This window comes from Microcebus murinus, chromosome 12 (genome assembly GCF_040939455.1).
Source record: "Microcebus murinus isolate Inina chromosome 12, M.murinus_Inina_mat1.0, whole genome shotgun sequence".
In the NCBI taxonomy this organism is placed as follows: domain Eukaryota; kingdom Metazoa; phylum Chordata; class Mammalia; order Primates; family Cheirogaleidae; genus Microcebus; species Microcebus murinus.
The window spans coordinates 27,513,535-27,527,599 of NC_134115.1; the positions used below are offsets into that span (position 1 = coordinate 27,513,535).

The 14,065-nt window shown below is 38.3% G+C and overlaps 1 protein-coding gene across 10 annotated transcripts in view; it reads left to right on the plus strand.

The window, feature by feature from the left end:
* Positions 1-14,065, plus strand: part of TRPM3 (transient receptor potential cation channel subfamily M member 3) — a 529,331-nt gene that overhangs the window by 247,453 nt on the left and 267,813 nt on the right. The gene's annotated exons all lie outside the window — the stretch shown is intronic.

Below are 14,065 nucleotides of genomic sequence, written 5' to 3' on the forward strand. Positions count from 1 at the left end.
CCCGTAGGCACATGATAAGCACATGGTTCTCACTTTCACTGTTAATACTTAGTGTCAAATACAGAGCATGAATAAGCTTGTAAGTAAGAACATCTCTCCAAAGTCATTACCTTGAAAGACTAATTACCACGATGCTGCCATTGTCCAAACGTGCATTGGTCTGTCTTTGGGGGACTGATTTCAGATAATTTATAGATCACAAGAGAAAATCGGTCTATATTTTCCTTAAATGATAGTTTTAATGGAAAATTAATCTCAAGCACCTGAAATTCACAAAACTTAGAGCTTAGCCACAAATAACTTCTGCTGGTTTTTACAAGTCCAGTCTATTCTCTAATGATAAAGTTTTCCATCATTGAAAATATCTTTTAAAATGAAGCATTAGTTTAGTAGTGAAGAGTATGAATTATGGATTCAGATAGTTCACGTTTAGCCATGGTATAAATGCTGTGACATGGAGAAAGTTACTTAAATTTTCTGAGTTTCATAATGTATTCTGTCCTATAGAGTGTTGATACTACTATCATAAACATTAAATGAGATGACATATTTAAAAAATATGGCAGAGTACTGGGCACATAATAAATGTAAAATTAATTTAGCTGCTATTTATATTACTATCATTATTACTATTTGCTTCTGGCTGTGAAAGAAATTGCAAAAACATTTTGGCTAGTACCTTGAAAGACACTCATTTGTATGTATATGTCTTGGTATATTATTTTAGAAAGTCAAATTAAACTTTTTCAGTTAACACTTTTAAATAATTCCAGAAGCTCTGACCCCTTAGCCTACTGGTTGACCACAGAATCTAAAGCCACATCACATTTTATTTATAGCCTGGCTCTGTCACTTACTGGCTGTGTGATTTTGTCAAGCTTGCTTAGCTTCCCAGAGCCTCAGTTTCTTCCCTAGTAAAATGGGCAAAGTAACTCCTACTGCATAGAACTGTCTCAAGGATTAAATAAGTCAATATATGTTAAGCACTTAGAACAGCACCTGTTAAAGCTAAATAAGTGTTTGCTATTGTTATTACTTCTACTAAGAGTTAACTTGCTATAGCTAAGAGAGAGGCTTTGTGATCAATTAAAAGAGAATGCATAATCTTGATGTCAGACACAACTGGATCTAAACCCTGACTCTCTCAATATCTAACTAGAAAGTCTTGGTTAAACCATTTAACTTGGCTAAGCTTCAAATTTTCTTATCTAGAAAGCAGGCATAGTTGCTTTATTTGATATTTATAAAGATTAGAGAGAAAATAAAAAGCACCTGGTAGGAAGCCAGTGCTCAAGATATTTATGAAAATAATAACTACTTATGAAAATAATAGAGATGGAGCAGTGAAACAGCTTTTTTCTTCACTTCCTGGGAGTCCAACGGCACATTAGAATATTTCCACAGGAGTACCAGGCTGCGTTAAGTTAGCAAGCTACTGCTCTGTTTTATTGAACAATGGCATTGGTGACAGTCACTCACAGAAGGATGGTGCTGAGAACACCAGCCCATCACTGCTGGAGACAGGTGGTCTGTGAATCACATCATATACTTTGACTTCCCCATGAGTCAACCTCCTGCACCTATTCATTCCGCTAAAACAGAAAGTGAGGTACTGTTACCTGTGTACACCTCGACAGTTAAACAGCTGCTCAGGGTGTGCCATTATGGTGGGCAAGGCCAACATCCCTTCTCATTATATAATTTTTCTCTATCTGAACTTCTTTCCGCTCTCATCTCGAAAATGTCTTGTGAATTTGCAAGACACTAAGGACACTAGAGACTGAAACCTCAAATGAATTTATTAGAATGTGTGTCCCTCAAAGTATTAATCAAAATACTTTTGCAATTGCTTTCAGAATCTGTAGCAAATGATAATCACAATAATAATAGCAACTAAAATTCACCGAACATCTACTATGTCCCTGACACTATGGCAAGTACTTACTGGCATTATCTCATTTTATGTTTGTGATAGTAGTAGCATTATTCTTACATGACAGAGCAACATATTGAGGCCCAGAAAAGTGAAGTAATTTATACCATGTCACACAGCAAATACCTGCTATATGTATATTATGCTATTTTACAGTGGAGGGAAAGACCCTAAGAGGCAGATGGATCTTTCACTCTGCTCCAGACAGGGACACATATGGCTACTGAATGTTGACAGCTGCCCTCAGGCCCAAGAAGGCTCTATGGAACCCAGAGCTGTTTGTTGGTGATCAGCTTAGGTAATGTCGACTACAAACTTTGTGGAGCCCAGTGCAAAATGAGAATGTAGGACCCCTGGCAGGGACAGGAAAATCAATTCCCCTTTCCCACGGCTGGCAGCCCCAACTCTCAGTGGATGGGTGGCCTAACCCCCATCAAAGGATTATCACCTCCATTCTAAGGTGCTCAGCATCTGAGGGGGCTGAACTTCCTGCTAGGTTGCCCATGAAACACACCCAAGGCGGAGATAGCTGCTTCCTTCTTGGCCCTGAAATGCTGCAGGCCAGGTGCCCGACCCTGGCCCTGGCCGTCCTGGGGAGCCAGCAAGGAAGCGGGACTGGGAACTACATGTGAGCCGAGGTTCCGCCCCTTCCACGTGCTCCACTGTCCCATAAGACTTCCTTTACCAAGTTCAAGGATAAATATCTGAAGAATGTTAAGACAGCAAGTGCGCAGCAATGAACCCCAGGCACTGGCCTTCGGAGTAGTGTGGCTCCTCACAAGTCACACACCCATGAAGCCGGCTCTGAGGTTGGGTCTCAGAGGATAAGGCTGCTTCAGCTGGTCTCAGACCAGTCACCACGAGGAGGGCAAGCCTTTCTTTCCGAGTCTAAACAGGCAAATGAGAACCATTTTTCCTTTTATTACAGCCAAATATCGAACAAGTGGAAGTCCCAGCTATTTATCCAGAAACAAATGAGCATTTCGTCTACTTTGAAAACTTGCCCTTGAATGATTCTGTGTCTCCTGTCTAGACAAAGGGGTGGAGTTGTCCATGGGTCGCGGCGGTCTCATTTTACCAGGCAGGGTGTCGTTTTGTGCTCGCCTGGGCCTTCTTTACCTCTCGTCTTCTCAAACAAACCATCAGGCATTTGGGATGAGGGAAAGTCAGCAACCAGTCTGTTAAATAGTCCCAGCCTTTCCACAGGGAAGGAGTGGTTAATCATTCACCAAGGTTTGTCAGCCAGGCCAAACTTAATACACCTTTGGGCCTCTGCTTGGGACAAGAATTCTTGAAAGTTTAAATCATTTTTTAGCAAAGTGGCCAAAAAAACTCTCGTGGCAAATTGGCTTCTATCAATTTTTTAAAAAATAACATGTAGCATTCGTTTTCTTTCCTTCAAAGCAGACTAAGATAAAGCCCTTGTATCTTCAAAATGCCAGTGTGGTCTGGATGTAATGTGAGGCAGTCTGCAGGAGTTTTGGGAGAGGATATAGTTGGAGAAAAACGACACGACAGTCATTATTAAAATGTTGTTGGCCACATAAGCGCCATGTATGTCTCTGCTCGGAACACTGTGTTTCTCTTCTACCACGTGGTCGGTACAGGAATATGTCACAGAACTTTAGCCACTGAAAGCACTTGAGGGACCAGATGCAGTTGTTCTTAGCTTGGAAACCTTTGGACTGGCGCACCCGACTCCAAGACTCACTTCCAGAGGGTCTTGTTACCATTAATGAGGGTCTCGTTACCATTAATGAGGGTCTCGTTCTATCTCATTAGTCTGAGATAGAACCCCAGCATCGGAAATTTCTCGAAAGTTACCCAGGTTATTGTACTGTTCAGCCAGGCTTAAAAATCACTGATCAATCCCAATCCGTGTACCTATTTTATAGATGAGGCAACTGGAGCCCAGAGAAGTTAAATTATTTTCCCTGAGTCACACAATTATTTAACAACATAGTTTTTTTTTAACAGTTTACTTAAGTTACTGATAATCTTTATTCATATTCTAATGTCATAGGACTTGTTTGTGGGCCTGATTTTTATTTCCTTCTTTTTTTTTTATAATTTCTGCATATTATGGGGGTACAAATTTTTAGGTTACAGAACCAACACAGTTCTTGAACCCCTGTCTTCTCAGGACTCTCTCTTAGCTCGATTTCTTCTCTATCGTGGATGCCCAGTGCAGGCTATAGTAGATGTTTTCTTGGGAAATATATGTGTAGATAATTGAAAGGAAGATCATTACTACTACATTTCTAGCTCTTTTATAGGGGTTTTGAAAACTTTATAGTAGAATTATAAAATCACTATTGTTTGATGAGGTTAAACTCTAAAGTTGCGAGAAAGAAGAGGTCTTTGTAAACGTCTATCTTAGCTTAATAGAACCATTTTCTGACTCTTCTGAGTACTTTGTGGTGTTTTGGGTTCTCAATTCCCAGACTTAACAAGCCAGTGAAATAACAATGAAACCAGGACTTGACAAAGAAAGATGGTGATACAGGAAAAAGACATTCAAAGCTGACAGTAAACAAAGGGTTCTGACTTCCTTCTCAGTACCAAGCCACATCCTACCAAATTGCAAGCCCCAAAAAGCCACTTTTGGACTATCAGAGGATTTGGCAAGTTCAATCAGATGCCCCCTAACTGTCAGAACAGAGGGTCAAAGGAAGAAGCTACTAAGATACTAAAACTCTGCTTTAGGTGTTATTTTACTAGAATAGAATCCAGGTAACTTTTCAGAACCACCTTAAAGAGCAACAATAAGATGGCCCCATCAGAAGACACTGTGTTATTTCTCAAAGACACTTCTTTATCTGGGGCTGAGGTCGTAGATTATTTAGAACTGGAAGCAGTACTGGGCTTGATTATAGACAGAAACTTATTTGCTTACTAATCATCTCTTCCAATTAACGCTAAGCTGACTTGTAGGCCAGGTAAGTATAACATAATTAAGGACTCGTATTTAAACCTCTCAAGTCACTCACATAATTCTCTTCCAGTTTTCCCTTGCTATTTACTCTGCTTATTAGATCAGGTTGAGTGTCTTATTATAGTTTTCATATGATTTACATAATTACTCCTAGCCCTCATTTTTGCACTTAAAGCTCTAACTATTGAGTCTGCCAGGATGAAAGCCTTATTCTCGGAGCACTGTGGGTGTGGGGCCAGGGGTGGTGGCAGAAGCTAAGTGGGGACACCAGGCAGGGAGAGGCAGGCTGTCAGCAGCATGGCATCTAGCCTTATACTCTTATAATGCTCTGGGATTGAATTTGAAATTTTAAAAATTGTCTATCTTTGCATTATGCAGATTTGATCTGAGAATCCTCATTGACTGACTGCACACCAAATAGGAAATTAAGTGAATCCCAATCGCAAACCAAAATAGCTGATCAGGAAACTAAAGCTAACCAAACGGCTTTACATATGCACATAAGGTTTTTGGGAGGTTTTGTAATTGCTCCCTTGGTTTCCAGTTTTCACCTTGAATTCTCAAGACCACTGAATTGGCAGTATCTTTGGAAGGCCTTTCTGAAACTGAAAATAAAACTGAAATTTATCACTTATATTTCTGATCCTAATCATAGATTTCTAAAGAAGGAAGAACCAATTCTCTTCCAAGAAACTATCCCATTTCTTTGCCTTTAGAATATTTTATGCTAAATAATTCTGGTAAAAAATTCATAAAGTAAACCCTACGACCTGTTCATATGTTCACTGAAGTTTTATATTATTTCTAAACCTCCAGTTTTGGCTTGTCAGCATCCCCTGTGAGTACCTGATATCTAACCTTGAGAAATTGCAAAAACAATGCAGAGTAAACTACAATAGCATTTTTGCTTCCAAAGTTTTGTGGGTCATCAAACTAGGAATTTAATAACAGTGAATGTAATTCCAAATATTTTCTTTCTGGAGAGATTTCATATCTATCAAATCATCATAAGCATTAAACTCTCACTGCAAAACAAAAGGTTTCATAGGCTTAAAAAGCTGATATAAGCAAAATTGTCTTAGCAGTCTGATGTGACATATTCTTCTTGGCCACTGCTTTAATTACAAGTGCTCATTTTAAATGTGGCTATAAAGAACTAGAAAATGAAATGGTGCTTGTCACCATTTTCTCAACAAAAAGGAAAATGAGACAAATTTCCCACTATAGGCTTTGGAGAAAGGCATTAAAATTACCTTTAAAGTAGATTTAGCAATGGTAGTTCCATTACTTAGAACACTACTTAGCAAATACCAAGTGACCATTTCCAAGAATTAAAGATGGCTTTGCAGTATAAGGAAGAGGACTTGTCCTTTACCATTTCCAAGAGTATAGCCATATTTATTGTTCTGCAGTTCTTTTACATTTTCATTAAAACATTTTCATGAAGATATTTTGGTTTAAAAAAGCTGGATAAAATTACAGGGTTTAAAATTTAGGGCTAAAGAGATGGCTGATGAATTAACAAAGCTAAATTGCTCTAGAAAAATTCAAGTTCAGAATGCCTCAGGAAGATTATTTTTTTTTCTCAATGAAACAGCCCCCATCTGTTCCAAGTAGTAATGGCTGTTCACCCTCCAGCCTTTGCCCACTGGGGGTTTGGTAAAGAGGAAAGGATACTGCCTGGCTTGTGACTCCTCTGTGAGCTCCAAGTTTAGTGCAGAGTGAGGCCATAATACAGTTGAATTCTGCTTTGATAGGTGAGCAGCAACATTTCTAACAATGAAGCAGTAAGCTTGGCTTTAGTAAAAAATGCAGTAAGTCACCTGTTAAGCAGAAAGACCTTTGACACTAGGCAGAGCGAAAATGCCAGAGTTTTAGTTACTGAAGCCCTCTGCCATTCTAATGAAAGAAAATCTATTTGCTATTATTAGTCTCACAGAATTTCATTTCTAAGTTTGTTGTTTGGAACTCAAAGTACGTTTTCTCATGAAAACCATGCTGATGCATTGGCCTGCAAAGCAGCTAAGGATAGATCAAATAGTACAGTTTCAATGAGAGCTAGTCTCTGTTTTATACAGAACATTCTTAAGATGCTAATCCAAATGTCATTAGCACATCCCAGGGGCTTCCTGCTGCCAAGCACAGGCTCTAATGATAGAAAGGGAAGAAAGTAGATAATTCCAGGCATAGGTGACTTATTTGAACTCAATTTATCTCTTGAAATGATAAATTGGGGAACTAAAGGCCTATGGGTGAAGAAAGGATTAGGTAGCCCAAGGCAGGTACTTTTATAATGAAAAACACCTACACTAGTCACTCCCCAGATACTCCGAATTCAGAAACAAAGGGCTATTTTGAAAAGCATACCACTTAAAGAGCTAAAGGCAATTTACTTGGACCATTGTACACAGGAGTCATATAAAATGTGAATGTAACCTTCATCCAATTTGCATTTATTGTTTTTTCTGCCATAGCTGGTATATTCTACAGTGTCCTATGGGGTGGTCTGGATCACCCCCATGTGACAAGAGAAGCTGCTCAAATTGGCCAAATGGCTTACAACGCCACTATCTGATGCTAGAGTGTGATGCTGCACATGGCTGGAAAATCTCTAAATAAAAGCACTACATCAGAGTCATGCCTACGTGACAAAATTTAGTATGCCTGTTAGGAAGAGTTGTTATTTGTAAGGTGATCCCTTAGCAATTAATAGAGTCACAAGTGACAGTCAAAATTGCTTATTTTGACAACCAAAGTAGCTCCTAATGTGCAATCACATGGTCTTGCTTAGCAGGAATTTATTAATTGCTCTGGGCACAACCATTTATGAGTGTGGAGTTGCTGATTCAGCACATGAGTTAACTGCTGTATTAAAGTACCTGAAGAGCTTACTAAAACCGCCTGATTTTTATGGGTATAAAATATACTTTAAAATTGAATTCTTCAGATAATCTCAAAGTGTTGCTTTATCCCTTGGTAATTATTCTCTTATCTCCAAAACCATTTATTTAAGTTGCTGAACAATAACAACCAAAAAAGAAAAAAGTAGCATATGGATTCATTTAAATACTTTATCTTGCCTTTTATTCTCTAAGAGAAGAACACAATAAATCACAAATAATGGGCGACATCCAGGGACCAGAGCCACCCATGTTTGTGTTATTTGCCAGCTTCTGGGTAATTAGATGTGGCCTATAGGTAATCAAACGTTCCTTTCTGTACTAATTAGTCCTGATCAAAAGGGGTGAGTTATAGGAGATACCTTGAGTAGCTTGTCAATTGCCGCACTTTGACATTTATAGGGCCTGGGTAATTCTTCCATTATTTCCTCAATCTTCCTTTCGATTTTCATGTAAAATATGGATCATTCTTCCTTTGACTCAGTAGCAAACACAAGACACACCACTTGGGATGTTTGGTCTGGGGAAGAGTTACAATTCTCTCTGCTCATGTGGTCCCTGGGAAGCTCCTTAGAAATGCAGAACCTCAAGCCCCACCTAAGACCTATTGGATTAGAACCTGCATTTTTTGACAAGGTCCCCAGATGAGTTCTGTGCACATTCAAGTTTGAGAAGCACAGCGCAATCTAGAGCTTCCAGAGCTAACAGGAATTTTACCAATATAGCTTTCTGGATTAAATAATTATTGGATAACTAGCTCTGAGATCCCAGTCCCACACTATCGTGCCAGGTTCAAATCAGCCTAGTTGTGCTAACTCCAACTGCAGGGGCAGGAGGTTTCACAATGACCCAGTGGCAAAGTAAATGCTTTTGAATTTATGGTTTATCGCAAGGCTTCCACACACCAATAGTCATGCGCATATATTCAACATACCCAGGCAGAAGTAAGAGAGAGGGGTCAGACCCACAGGAGTAGCTCAGGAGACCAGCACGCAGCCTGATGAACTGGTGATGAACTGGCAGGCTGCCAACGGGAAGGAGGCGTCAGTTCTCGTGGGCGGAACTTCTGCATGTGTCTTGGCCACGGTCAACTTCTTTGCTCTGGTGAAGGCCCTCCACAGGAGTGTCCATAGTCATTACCTCGGCCACCTTTTGGCTTCACTTGCCCGCTGGGTCTCAGGTGCCTGGCCACACACAGCAGGTCAGGTGTCAGCGTATCACCTCAGTCCATTATACATGTATTTATCACTTTGGGGAATGAGTAGTTTCACTGCGGGATGAGTCACTTGTCATATTAATATTTTGAGACATTTCAAATCACAAAATATTATTATATTTCACTCGCCTTACCTGGGTCTCTGTGTCCTCTTCTATAAAGCCCAAGAATGGAATTAGGTGATCTCTAGAGTCCTGTGATTGCTGAGATATCTCTAAGCTCCCTTTTATTTCCAAGATTGTAACTACTTCATAGCCGGTGCTGAAGGCTTACCAAAAGACGTGGTCAAGTCAACCACAGTCCCTCCCCTTGAAGATTTTGCAACATGGGGAGATTGTACTGACCTGTGGGAGAAACAATCAGAAAAAAAACTACCATCCTGGGCTTGATGAAGAGTTATATTGCATCAGCAATATAACTTCTAAGAAGTCATGTCAGATGAAACAAGAACTTTTGAAAGACAAGCATGATTTCTGTAGATGAAAGGGGAGAGACTGGGTTATCTAGGACTTGGGGAAGCACTGGCCAAATGCAGAGTGATGTGGGGAAAAACCTGTGAGTGGGTCAGCTAATGCCAAATTGTAGGAGAGCCTGATGACCATCATGGGGAGTTCACATCTGATGGAAGGATTTGAGTTGAGAAATAATATGATCAATAAGGGATTGGAGAAAGGAGTCTGCCTATTGGCTTCTATACAGAAGTTAGTAGAAGGCCATTATGGCAATTCAAACTGACATTTTAGGAAGGAGAGTGTATCCTTGACATGACAACAACTGAAGGGACATAGGGAAGGGGCTGATTGAAAGCACCATTTTGAGAAGTTGGATCATTAGGACTTGGAGACTGACTAGTCAGAGGTGAAGGAAGAAAAGACGAAGTACACAAGGAGAGAGGCTTTTACATCTCTGAGGTCCAGAGACAGGGCTGTGGAGTCAGACAGACCTAGGGTATGAATACTGTCGTCACCATCACCCTTGCTAGCTGAGTGAACTTGAGAACATGAGGGAGCCTTTCTGTTCCCATCAGTAAAACATGGATGGTGCCAAGCTCCTTGCCATTGGGAGGAATACATGAAATGGTGTGTGTAAAGCACATGGTGTGTACGTGCCTGGAGCACAGTGGATACACAAGGTTTTTGGTTATTTTGTTTTTGTTGTTTTGGGGTTTTTTTCTCAGTAGAGTTAAGGAATTGCGAGCAGAGAGAAATATGTGAAATGAGCCCACGAGCAGTAGGACCCTACCAGGGCCAGACACTGAGTGCCTCCCTTTCTTCATCTGTGAGTCAGGAAGCTGGGCTCATTGGATCTCAGAGGTCATTCATTCATTCACTCCCTGGATCACTTATTAGTTGAATACTAAGCATGCTTTGATAATGAACATGGCTTTTCAGAAGGTGGGCTACTGCAAAAGGAATTTCCACGTATTCAGTAATCTGTTAGTCATTTTCAAGTGAACTGCTCACATGACCAATAAATAAACCCCCTTTGTTCACTTACTTCACGTTATAGGCATACCTTTAGAAGCCCCAAAGTAAATTATTTATCAAAGGAGGATTATTTCTAAAAATGCATTTACATTATTATTATTAATATCAATTAGTATGAATAATTGAAGTCTGTAATATGTCACTTAGCTAGTTAAGCCTGCTGGAATTATTACACAGTATCTGTAGTCATTTAGTATGAATTGTAATCTCCCTTCACACTATGTGAGTTAATAATGTTTGCATGTCTGTTCCAGGTACTAACCATGGCTCTGAATCTCACACATTATTTACCCAGCTAAATGAGATGTACAGATGGGGATGCTAATTGGGGGATTTGGAGGTTCCAGAAGCCACAATCATCACTACTTTTCTTCTTTTTCAAAATATTATACTGTTCTACATTTGCATTCTCTAATCATTGAAACTACCTCTATACAATCCTTCAGAAATGGTAAAAATTGCTCTGTAGTCTTGCAAGGGGCAAATAATTTATACTTTAGATGCTTTCCTATATTTAAGAAAAGTGTAATTTATAGCTCACCTTAGAAGATATAGGTCCTTATTAATTAGGGTTTTTTAAGTGATGCATTAAAGTTGGTGAGTAAGAGAACAGTAACTTGACTTGCAATTTCTTAACATTTCTCACACTAAGTATCCTGCTTTGTACAGTTTGGAAACCTGTGAGTCCCAGTTCTACTTTATTTCATTAAATATCCCTTTCTTGAATGAGTCAAATGATATAAATTAAATTCAGCAGAGCACCCAAATTTTAACTACTCAAGTAGCTAAACTACACTACTCAAGTAGTAGTGTGTGCACAGAAAAAATCTTATTCTTTTCATCTTCTTCTTGAATCACTTTATTGAGGTTTGATTGACTTACAAAAGCTATTCATAATTGACCTATGCAACTTGATAAATTCGGCGTTAAGTACACACCTGTGAAATCATCGCCACAATCAAGGCCATAAATGTATCTATCCATCACCTCCAAACGTTTTCTATTACCCCTTTAATTAATTAATTATTTTTTTCTTTATTTATTCCTTTGTCTTATAGCTTTGTTTATCTAGATATTCGTCTTACAAAGAGCCACTCAATGAAGAGTAAAAAAAAAAAACAAGCTTTTATTTGAGAAACACGGTGTTTGCCTCCAATACTATCATATTCTCTCTCCAGACCCAAGGCTCCTTGCATGGCACAGAAATACTCATTGTTGAGAATTTCTGTTGATAGATATCTGAAAATTCTTGCCTTCTGCATGAGAGTTTGTGCACAAAATATGCCATTTTTCATACTGTAAAAGCTAGTTAAATTCTATTATCAATAGAATTATCAATAATGCACTTAGCTAAAACTGTCAACATTTACTCTTTCCATTCTGGAACCATTGTTTGCAGGATAAATCAATATAGAACCTGTTGTATTGCATTCCAACACTTTGAGTTCCTGGTATATGCATATAGGAAACTTTAGCTCTTGGAAGTCTTTTGATTATGCAGTTTATTTGATTAAGCTGCTTTCATGTTTTATTTGTTTTCTTGCCTCATGTTTCAGCTAAATATGTTGCAGATATATTTTAACAAAAGACTAGACAAAAAATTTTTGAGGCTTTGCAACAATGGGGTCTGCCAGACCCAAAAATATTGCAATAAATTGTCATCTCCTGGATAATGTTATTTATTTATACATGCAGAATCATTTTTGTATGATTATGTGCAAGTCATTCCTTCTGTGGTTATGCTACTTCAAAATTAATACTTACGAATTCCAGAGTTAATCAATACCTTTCTTTTGTTTCACACACAACATATAGACTTAAAAATGCTATAATTTTGAATGGAACTGTCCAATTTATATGCTGTATTGTCCAGTGTTTTAATTCTATCACTTTCTACAATAAATTAGATGTTATTGTTATCATTTTGGATTATACAACCAATGCTTTTCTAGATTTTCCATGTATTTACTAATATCTTAGTTTTCTATCTTACCTTATATCCCAGATCATCCCTTTTGGGTCTTGTAAGTTCTGCCTGCTATATAAATACTTTAAATCTTCCTTCAGTGAAATCTGCTAGAGGTAAACCCTCTCAGTTTTGGCAGTCTGAAAATGTCTATAATTTGCTTTCATTTTTGAAAGATATTTTTGGTGAATATAGAATTCTAGACTGACAGATAATTTCTCCTGACATATTGAAGATCCTGTTTCTGGCATTCACTCTTGCTTCAATCTAATCACTGTCTTGTTTTCTAGTTACTTTGGAGGGGTTTTCCCCCTTTGGTGTTATCTATAATGTGCTGGTGAGCAGGGTTTCTTTTTATTTATCCTGCTTGGGATTTATCGAATTTCCAGGATCTGAGAATTGGTATCTTTCAATAATTCTGAGAAATATTTGGCCAATATCACTTCAAAGATGGCCTTTTTCCCATTATCTCTTTTATTTATATCTAGAATTCCGATTATCTCCTCTAAGATTCTGCATCTTTCTTTTATGTTTTTAACTCCTTGGTTTTTCTAGGTTACATTTTGTTTATCTTCTGGATTTATTGTCAGTGTGTCTGCTCTTTTAGTCTACTTTATCCTTGTAATTTTTGTTTAAATTGTTACATTTTAATTTCTAGAAATTCTGTTTGGTTCTTTTTCAAATGTGTACTGTCATTCCTTATAGTTTCTTGTTCCTGACTCGTATATTCAATCATCTCATTTATGCTGTTTTAACATATTAAACATAGCCATTTTATATTCTGTAACTGATCATTTCAGTATCTTTGAGGATCTTATTCTGCTGCCTATTGTTTCTGTTTGTTCTCATTCATGCTGCTTTATTTCCTTATGTAATTTGTTGTTTTATTTTATTTTATTTTTTTACTATGCAATGATTATTTCCCCATGGACATTATTTTAGATCTGAATTGGTGACACCTTCTTCCACAGAGGATTTACATTGGCTTCTGCCAGTTATCCGGAGCCATTACCCAGCCAGGATCATTTTACATTAAACATTCTGCTTGGCATTTCTCAAACCACACTGATGGCGTAAATGTGAACCAAAACTTATCTGAGGGCCTGCTTGTGTTTAAAAATAATCAGAGGGGAATTGTTTTCCCCATCCACCCAGAGCCAAGGTTGAGGTAGGCAAATTTCCTTACTGTACATCAGACTTACTTATTTCTCTTCCTTACGCTTCAGGGTGGCACCCTTAGAAGTATCCCACCTTTATGTGGGATCCCTTATTAAGCTTCCCCATGCTGCATAAAGCCATTAAATCAGATGCTTGAGGTCTTCCAGGATTTATGAGAGACCCTCAGATGTTGCCTCCTGAACTTCTAAGCTTCTACTTTGTTTAGAAATCTGAATATTCCCTCTTTTGATATCAGCTCAGCAACCTATTTCAAAAGGATTGCTATATTTGTCCAGTATTTTAGTTGTTTCCAACTTGAAATTGAAGAATTTATATAGAGACCTAAATGAGTATCTACGTATATGGTTATATAAATGCTTATTATTGTATGTATTTATAGTATTTCACTTATATAGGCATATCATAACTTAATTTCCAGTTGCATCTGGTAACACTTTGCTGACTACTAT